Here is a 9,404-nt window from a genome sequence, read left to right on the forward strand (position 1 = left end):
CGCTCCTGTTCCCGCCCCCTTGCTGCCGGAATCCCTGTCTGCACTCCCGGCCCCTTGCCTGGGATAGCCCTTCCCCCACCCCTATTCCTGGAGTGGTATTTTTCCCCCCTATAGCCAGAAGAGCCATGTCTCAACCATCCAAGAGATCTTAGATTTAACTGCGCTCTTCAGCTGAGTAAGAGGAGAGAAATACAGGAAAATAGCCATTCATCTGTTCAATACATGTTGAGAATTCTGTGCCCTGAGCCACTCGACCAGGCTCTGGGGATGAGAAAGTAAACTGCGGTCCCTCTCCAGGACTTCGTGGGCAGGGTTACGGGGAAGGCAGAAGAAAGACAGACAGGTGCACAAGTCATTATGCTGTGATGTGATGAGTACGAATAGGGAGAGGAGGGAAATGATCGAAAGGGTCCCCAAAACTCAGCCGCCTCAGAGGGAAGCGTCTCCAACACTTAAACCGTATCCGAAATTTTTGCTCGGAGTGAAGATAAGATGGAAATGTTTGATAATAAACAAACATATGGCGAATTTGTTTCAGCTCCCCTCCCAACTGTTTCCCCTGGATCCATAATCCTTCTACTCGCATGAAAAAGAATTAAAAACAAACAAACAAGGTTTATCCTGAGAGCTTTGCACAGATTAGTCCTTACAGTGGGTGAAGCCCACAAATGTACAGCTCGTAGTTACCGAGAACTGTGATAACCAAAGCCATATCCATGGTAACTGATCAGAAACATAGGAAATCTATGGCACAGGAATCTCCGATGAAACAGAGTAATCGGAGTGCATGATACTGACTTATGAATCTAGTTATGGAATTTTATGAGAAAAAGAATTATACCTTCAGAGAGAAGGAAGGGGTTCACGTCTCTATACAACATCCATCTGCGTCAGAATAAATAACCTCACCTTGACTCCAAGGGAATTGCCTTTGTTTTGAAAATACTCAGGAATCTGAGACTCAAAAGCTCTGTGTGTGTGTGTGTGTGTGTGTGTGTGTGTGTTGGCGGGTGGGGGAAAGCAGAGAACCAGGAAGAACGTGGGGAAGATTTAGCTTCCCTTTCCCAATTTGATCACCCTATGGGCATTTGAGAAATCTAACGTAGGTTCACAGATGGACATTTGATATCAAAAGGCTCAATTGAAAAAGCCTTCAGTCTGGCCAAGCTTCTGAAGCAAAAAGGTCCAAGGAAATTCTCTCCAAGCCTTGGGGAAGGACCTTAGCTGAATTCTCAGGGGATGTCATCACAGAGTCCCCTCCTTGCCTCATTGAGTCCGTGCTAACATACAAGATACGCTGTTTATTTCTGAGCACTGCAGAAATCATAAAGACTGAAATTTAATTTTTATATCACAATAGAGAAGAGTGAGCCTGAGAAATTGGCCCTAAGGTCAGCGGAAGGGAACCCGAGATGGATTTCTTCCTGAGATCATCGTTCGGCAAACTCCTGGCCAGATGTGCCCTGGCAAACGTCCACATCTGTATCAGAGACTCCAGAATGCCACCCTCCCATACTTAGAAAACAGATTGATAACGTGACAAGCCGCGATTGCATTAACAGCATACCAGCCGCCTGTCTGATGAATTGGAGTGGGCAGTAGTATATGGAAGTTACATTTTCAGAGTCGATGAGTTTTGATAATTGAGTTTATCCCTCGCAATGAGTACAGTTCTAGGAAATCTAGATAAAAGCGTTACGGGCTTCGTTTGCTTAAGTGTTTCCTGAGCAAGGACCATTAGCTTCATATGACTTTCTTTGGACATTTTGTTGTCATTACGTCCTGGATAGGATTTTCAGCGGCACTCTCCAGGATCATGTCCACCCTCCACAGAACCCTTCCTCAAATAATATATGGAAAAACAAAGCAATCGCACGGGAAAAGTCAGGCGGCTCTGTGTGGCGGATCGCCAGGAGGGGCTGAGACGTCTCCCCGTTGTCATCGCCCATCACACACAGTGGCTCTTGGGGAAAAGCACAGTTTGAAAACCATTGCGTGATCCACAGCAAACTTCCGTGTCTCTGTCCCACTTAGTACACTGTCGCTGGAGCTTCAGGGAAGGCTTGGACTTGGGTGGGCCTCGGTTCGGGTCTGCATGGGTGGAGGAGGAGATGAGAGCTGTCCAGGAAGAGAATGAGCCAAGGGCCAAGGGGCAGGGCCGGGAAGGACCGTGGGGTGGGAGGAGCCTGGGAGTGGACCAGAGGGGTGGACAGAGGGCTCCGATGTCGAAGGAAGAAGACAGACTGGGAACGTGGGGTGGGACGAGGACATAGAGAGTCTTGAATATCAAGCTGAGAAATTTGGCCTTTGTCTTATGTCACTGGGCTCCACGACTAGTGATTATATTGGTTCGCTAAGGCCGCCAAAACAAAGCACCACATACTTGTGGGTTAAACAACAGAAATTTATTTCCCCACGGTTCTGGAAGTTAGAAGTCCAAGATCAAGGACACCAGTCACAGTGGATTAGGACCCACCCTAGTGACCTCATTTTTAACATAATCACCTCTTTCAAGACCCTGTCTCCAAAAACAGTCACGCTCTTAGGTACTGGGGGTTAGGACTTCAACATACAAATTTTGGGGGGGTGCACATTTCAGCCTATAACACTGAGATTTATATTTGTCTTATACATATATTAAAATATATAGATGCTTTTTAAAAAACCATCTGGCAATAGTGCAAAATAAATTGATTGGCTCCAGGCAGAGTGCAGAAGTGAAGAGCCTGAGACTCGAGTGAAGCACCACGAAGACGTGGAACAAAGGCCGGGCCGCAGACGATAAGGGTGTTTATAAGTAAATGCCAGTTGGGGTGGTGCAATCCATGAGTCCCCAGGGACAAGAGAGAAGCCTGTGCAGAGGGCGGGAAGTGTGGCGGGGGGCGTGTGGAGGGGCGCCTGCAAGGATGGGTAGGTTCGGGACAGGAGAAACGGGGGGAGACCTGTGTGAATAAAGAGGGGGAAGCGGAACCACGAGGACAGGCGTTGCAGATGCCGCTGCAGTTTGCAGACCTCTGTGTGCAAGGCCCGGGTGAGACTGCATCGCTGGGGACTTCGCCGCCGAAAATTCACGCGTTTAGGAAGCTGCTTCTCAGGGCACGATGTTCACATATGAAGATCTTTGCCCTTGTATCGTCGTTGATCCTGAAGAAACATCCAGGGGTAACTCTGAGAACCCCACGCTCAGGAAAAATCCTTCCTTCCTTCCGCGATGCGGTGGTTTGCATTTCTGCTCTGTTGGGATACACCAGACAATCTCTTGCTGCCTCCAATGCCCTACTAGGCACTTGCTAACACGAGCCCCCACCGGGGAGCAAGGGAGGAGCACGTCGTCTGAGCAAGTCTCAGGACACCTGACATCCACCATCATGTGTGTGTTTCAGCGGCACGGCTTTAAAAAATTTACAGGCAAGTCCCAGTAACAATCCAGACTCCAGAGGACAGCGAGAAAATGTAGAGAAGCCAAAGATAAAGATACTGGCACATGCCAAAAAAAAAAAAAAGGGTCAATTCACTTCCACAAATTACAAAGGAAATTCCCAGAGGAATGGGCAGATTTTTAGAAGAGAAAAAGAGATTCTATTTTATGGGAAGAGATACAATAACCATTCTCTTCCCATAAAGCGAGTGATGGAAGATTGTCTCCGCTCCATAGATACACGCTGCACATTTTCGGGGGTGATACTAACAAGAAATCAATAGGGTCTTTTATACGTGAAAAGACGTTATCTCTCTGGAAACTCACCACGACTGCTCAGGCTCCAGGATATCGTCACGGAAACCTGCCACTCGCCATTAATCTCAGTCCGGAGGCGGTAAGTAGCCTTTAAATCCAGACCTTTGTTTATTTTTAAATTATCCTTTTTTTTTTTTTTTTTTTTTTTTTAGAAAACATCACATTCAAGGCTTCACCCTTCATTAGAGCCAAAGAGCCTTCTGATAACGCTCCGTGACCTGTGTCTCTGCCGTGAGCCAGATGCTGGCCAGAAAGTCCCCCTCCTGCCCGCATCCATGCCCGGAGAACGTCGCATCATTAGCCACCGAAAGCTTTAACGGGGCGTAATTGGGCAGCTCTGACAGGCTCAGCAGGATTTATGGCATCTCCTGGTTGTTGCCTCCATTGATCTGAAATAGAACCAAAGTTAATATTAGCAAAAAAACACTTTGTGCTGGGGTAATTTTCCCATGAAAGGCTTTGGCGACGAGTGGCTTCGAACATCTATTATCCAAGCGCTCTCGGCCAATGGCGGGTCACAGGTTTGAGAACATCCAAAACCCTAAATCTCCTTGTCTCTCCCACCACGTGAGCATCCTGGGACGATCTCTCGCTCTCCTAAGGAACTAATTGAATCGTCGCAGAGCACAGACCCCATCCGGATCAGCACGGGCTCTGCCCTTGGATTCGTGTCCTAGGGCCCTAACCAAGTACCCAGACCAGGTGATTTAAACCAGCCTCACAGTCTGGAGGCTGGAACTCTGAAATCCAGATGTCCCAGGGCCAGGCACCCTCCGAGGACTCCAGTGGAAGGTCCTTCCTGCCTGTCCAAGCTTCAGTGGCTGCTTCGGTTCCCTGGCTTGTAGCTGTTATCACTCCCGTCACATGGCCACCTTCGTCCTGTGTCTTTGTGTGGTCTTTTTGTGCATCTCCACATCCAGATGTCCCCTTTTCATAAGGACACCGGTCACGTTGGAGTAGGGCATACCCTAGGGACTTCATTTTAACTTAACCTCTGCAAAGTCCTTATTCCAAATAAGGTCACACATTGTGAGGTGCTGGAGATCAGGGCTTAATATGTCTTTTTTTTTGGAAAACACAATTCAACCTAAAACAATCCTCAAGGAACTTAGCTCCTATTAAAAGCAGACCAGATGACTCCTAGCATGACTGAGTTAAATCAGGGGTTCTCCACCTCAGTACCACTGACACTTTGTCCGGATAATTCCTTGTCATGGGGAGCTGTCCTGTGCATTGTAGGGTCGTCAGCAAGATCTCTGGCCTCCGCCCACCAGAGATGCCAGTACGCACGCCGACCCCCACCCCACCCCCCGCTCCGTTCACAACCAAAAATGTCTCCAGATATTGCCAAATGCCCCCCGAGGGCATTGAGAACCAATGGCTTAAATGAAATATTGGTCAAACTGGCAAAGGCGCTTCAAGTAGGTTGAACACATATAAAGAGATTAGGGCGGTTAGACACCCACCAGAGAAGGTTTCCTAAAAGAGACAGATCCTGAGCAGCTCCCTAAACGTCAGGATTCCATCATTAGTTTAACAATATTGATTATGTGCCAAGTCTATGTTGAGTGCTGATCTGGACACTGTGGGAAAAACATAAAACAAGAGAGATTTTAAAACCTCGGCCTTAAACATCACACATTTTCCTGGGGAAGACCGCAAATAAACAAGGAAAATAAAATATGCGTTAGACAGTGATACACGTGAATGTGGAAAACTAAAGCAAGCAAGGAGACTAGGAAGGGTTGGGGGTGCTGGGAAGGGCTCCCTGAGATATGGGCGCACTCCTAAGCAGGCGGGGAACCATGCAGATGTGGGGGGAAGCGCGTTGCAGGCAGAGAGAACGGCGAGGGGAAAGGTGCTGAGGCAGGGACGTCCTGGGGGTGTCCGAGCAGGAGGGGAGACCTATGCAGCTGGGACGGAGTGAACAACAAGGAGCGGGTGGGACAGGAAGTCAGCGAGGTGACGGCAGGCGACGGACAACACGGGGCTCGTGGGTCACGGCGAAGAGCGGCCGTCACTCGGAAGAATGTGAGAAGCCAGTGGAGACGTGCGCAGCGGGCTGCCCCGAGGGCCACGTGCTGGGCGGCTGAGACGTGGGGAGATTCTGAACGTGGCCGTGAGAGGAAGAGGCGGCCTTCGGCTTCCGCAGACAGAAAACGAGAGCGGGTGTTAACCGCGATGGGAAGTCGGCAGGAGGAGCGGACGTGGAGGAAAGGGCGGCAGGTTTGTGCGTGCACGTGGCAGAGTCCACGTGACTTAACGTACCACTTCCGTGTGTACAGTTCTGCGGCGTTTGATACACGCACCTTGCTATGCAACCATCACCCCCATCTCCAGAACTTTTCCATCCTCCGGAACCGACATCATGTCCCCGTGAAACACTCCCCATGGCCCCTGGCAATCACCACTCTACTTTCTGTCTCTGAATTTGAGGACTCGGGGGACCTCATATAAAGAATCACAGCACTTGTCCTTTCGTGACTGGCTTATTTCACTGAGCGTCCTGTCTTCCAGTTCATTCATGCTGTAGCATGTCAAACTTACCCTCCTTCTTAAGCCTGAATAATATCGCATTACGTGGATATAGCACTTTTTGCTTATCAAGTCCTGCATCAATAAACACTTGGGTTGCGTCCGTACGTTGGCTGTTGTGAATGATGCTGCTATGAACACGGGTGTATGAATCTGCGCGGGTCTCTGTTTTCAATTCTTTTGCATATATACCTAGGAGTAGAATTCATGGATCGTGTGGGAATTCCGGTTAAGTGTTTGAAGAACTTCTCTGCAGTGGCCACAGCATTTCATGTTCCCAGCAGCAATGCAGGGGTGTTCCCGTTTCCCCACATCCTGTCAATGCTCGTCATTTTCTGTTTGTTTGTTTGTTTGTTTGTTTGTTTGTTTGTTTTAGAATAGACATTCCAATGGATTTGAAGTGGAATCTTATGGCGGTCATAGGTTAGTTTTGAATATGTTAAGTCTAAGGGCTTTTGAGACATTCGAGTTAAGATATCAAATGTGCAATTGGGTATATGGGTCTGGGTGTTGGATTGGGGCAGCTACGCAGATTCAGGAGCCAGGGCTGCGGATGGTATTTAAGGCCGTGAGACTGGCTGAAATCATCTAGGGCCGTGCCGTCCAATGTGGCCACTGGCCACGTGCGGCCATTGAAATTTATATTCCTTAAAATTAAATAAAATTTAAATTTGACCTCCTTAGCCACACTAGCCACATTTCAAAGGTTCAATAGTCACACTTGACTGGTGGCTACTGCACTGGACAGCACAGGTAAAGAGCATCTCTATCGTCACAGAAAATTCCACTGGACAGTGCTGGTCTCGAGACTGTGTGAGTTAGAAAGGAGAGAGGATCTAAGCACTGAGCTCTAGGCCACTTCAGCACTGCCAGCTGTAGGGGAGCTGGGCACACCCTGGCCTACAGCTAGGGCTACCAGACGTCCCTCCCTTCCGGGGACAGTCCACATTGTGCCTTTCCTTCCGGTGTGATCAGTAGTGGCTCCTTCCTCTTCACAAAATTCTCTGGTTTGGGTGATAATATAGTCACTGCCACATACTCTGAAGGAAGAATGACTGGGTGGCCTCTTCTGCAAAGCAAGGGTGCAGAGTTTCAATGACTCAGCATCCCTACCTGGGCGCTCCTGCCAGGCGCACATCTCTGTTACTAGGAGCCAATTCGAGGATTGATTACGCTCTGCTTCTCCCTATGACTAAACCGTCTTGGAGAAGACTGTGCGCTTCAGAGGCTGTGCCTTCGGCGCTGGCAGGAAGCAGGTGCAAGCTCCCGGCCCCTGTCCTCTGACAGGGCGAGCACATAGCCTTGGGTCCGCTGTCCTCTTCAGTTTACCGGTTCCGACACTAAAGGAAGGAGGCCTTTAGAGTGATAAAGACTTGGGCTGTGATGTCATTTCCTGCTAGAATTTCCATCTCACCCACGGCCTACCCTGGGGGGTACCATCTGCTCATTTACAAGTCTCCCTTCACCTGTTGACATTTACACCCACACGCCAAAACTAAGAGAAAGCCTGGGGGGCAAGAGCCAGGAAGACCTGGGCTGTGCCCGGGTTGCTCCGTGCTCATTAGCCAGGTGGCTTGGAATAGGGTAGAAACTCAGGAGGTTTAGGACATCCAGCTCCCCTGCGACATCTTCAGAATGAACGAAGCTCCCAGGCAAAGCAATCGTCCTCGTTTAATTCTGAAGTCTCCACGCACATGGGCACCATTCTATCTCAACCTTTCATTTCCATGGAAACCATTTATGATGCCACAACAAGAGGATTCTGACCAGAGTGGAAAAAAACGTAGTAGTAGTGAAACTAGCTTTCACGTGAGCTTCTGGTTAAGACAAGGACAGGGGAGAACCAGGGAGCGGTACCCGGAGCTGTCGTAGGAAGGGCGAGGCTTTCAAGAGGCTCAGGGTCGGCATCTACGGCCCAAGCAGAGCAGGGCTATAAATGCCCCCAGAGTCTATTCTGATGCTGTGGCTGGAAGGCCGATCCAAAAACGGCTTTATGTTTTTGTTTTGTTTTCTTTTCTTAAGAAAAAAAATTGTCTTCTTCAATCAACGGTAAAGAGCTCTCTGTTATAACTCAAGCATAGAAAGACACGGGGTGAGGGGACGGAAGTCGCCCACTGTGTAATTTTCCTGTGGCTGCCGTAACAAGTTGCCACAAAATGGGTTGGCTTTAAAAACAGAAATTTATTCTCTCACAGTTCTGGAAGCCGGAAGCCTGAAATCAGGATGTCAGCAGAGCCATGACCCCTCTGAAGACTGTCGGGGAAAATGGTTTCTTGTCTCTGCCAGCTTCCGATGGCTCCTGGAGATCCTTGGCTTGTGGCCGTGTCACTCCAATCTCTGCCTCCATCTCCTTGTGGACTTCTGCCCTGTGTGTCTATGTCTCAAATCTTCTTCTGCCTTTTTCTTATCGGGACACCTGTTGCATGTAGGACCACCCCCAAATCCAGAATGATCAAATCATGAGAGCTTCGATTTCCTCAGAAAAGATCCTTTTTTCCAAATAAGTCCACCGTTGCAGGGTCCAGGGGTTAGGACGTGGATGTGTCTTTTTGGGGGGGACACTATTCCCCCCACCCCACCCACACAACAGGAGGCTTTGCCCTGGGAGCTACAGAGTTCCACATGCTGAGCAGTGAACGGGTGACCCTGTGGATGTCGAGGCTTTGGCCACTTTCAGGGGTGGCATGCCCAGCCCCTGTCATGTGATACAGGGGCCCAGTAGGGCATCTGGGACATTGCCATGGCAATCCCGAACCGGAACCATTTGTCCTTTGTATTGTTTGTACATCACATGAAACACACGAATCCAGTAGATGTGCTGTTTCTGGAGGGAACTCATTGCTCAGAACTTGCTTCTTCTTTTTTTTTTATCAAACAGAATCTGTTTGGATTTTTCCCAAATGATCACTGTCCCAGGCTTAGCAACTACCTTAAACTTTAAACACCATCAGACACATTTGGGAGGGAGGCGCACAGAAGAGTTAGAAGTGGGAAGAAACGTGTCTGATACTTCCCACCCCGCACCACTCCAGCTCAGAAGAGATGCTGAAGACACTCTAGTCTACAGAAACGCTGGCAGTCACATGCACAGGACAGGATGGCCTCCCGTGACTCACATGGCTCCGCCAGGCAC

The sequence above is a fragment of the Pteropus vampyrus genome, unplaced genomic scaffold (assembly GCF_000151845.1).
Source record: "Pteropus vampyrus isolate Shadow unplaced genomic scaffold, Pvam_2.0 Scaffold142, whole genome shotgun sequence".
NCBI lineage: Eukaryota > Metazoa > Chordata > Mammalia > Chiroptera > Pteropodidae > Pteropus > Pteropus vampyrus.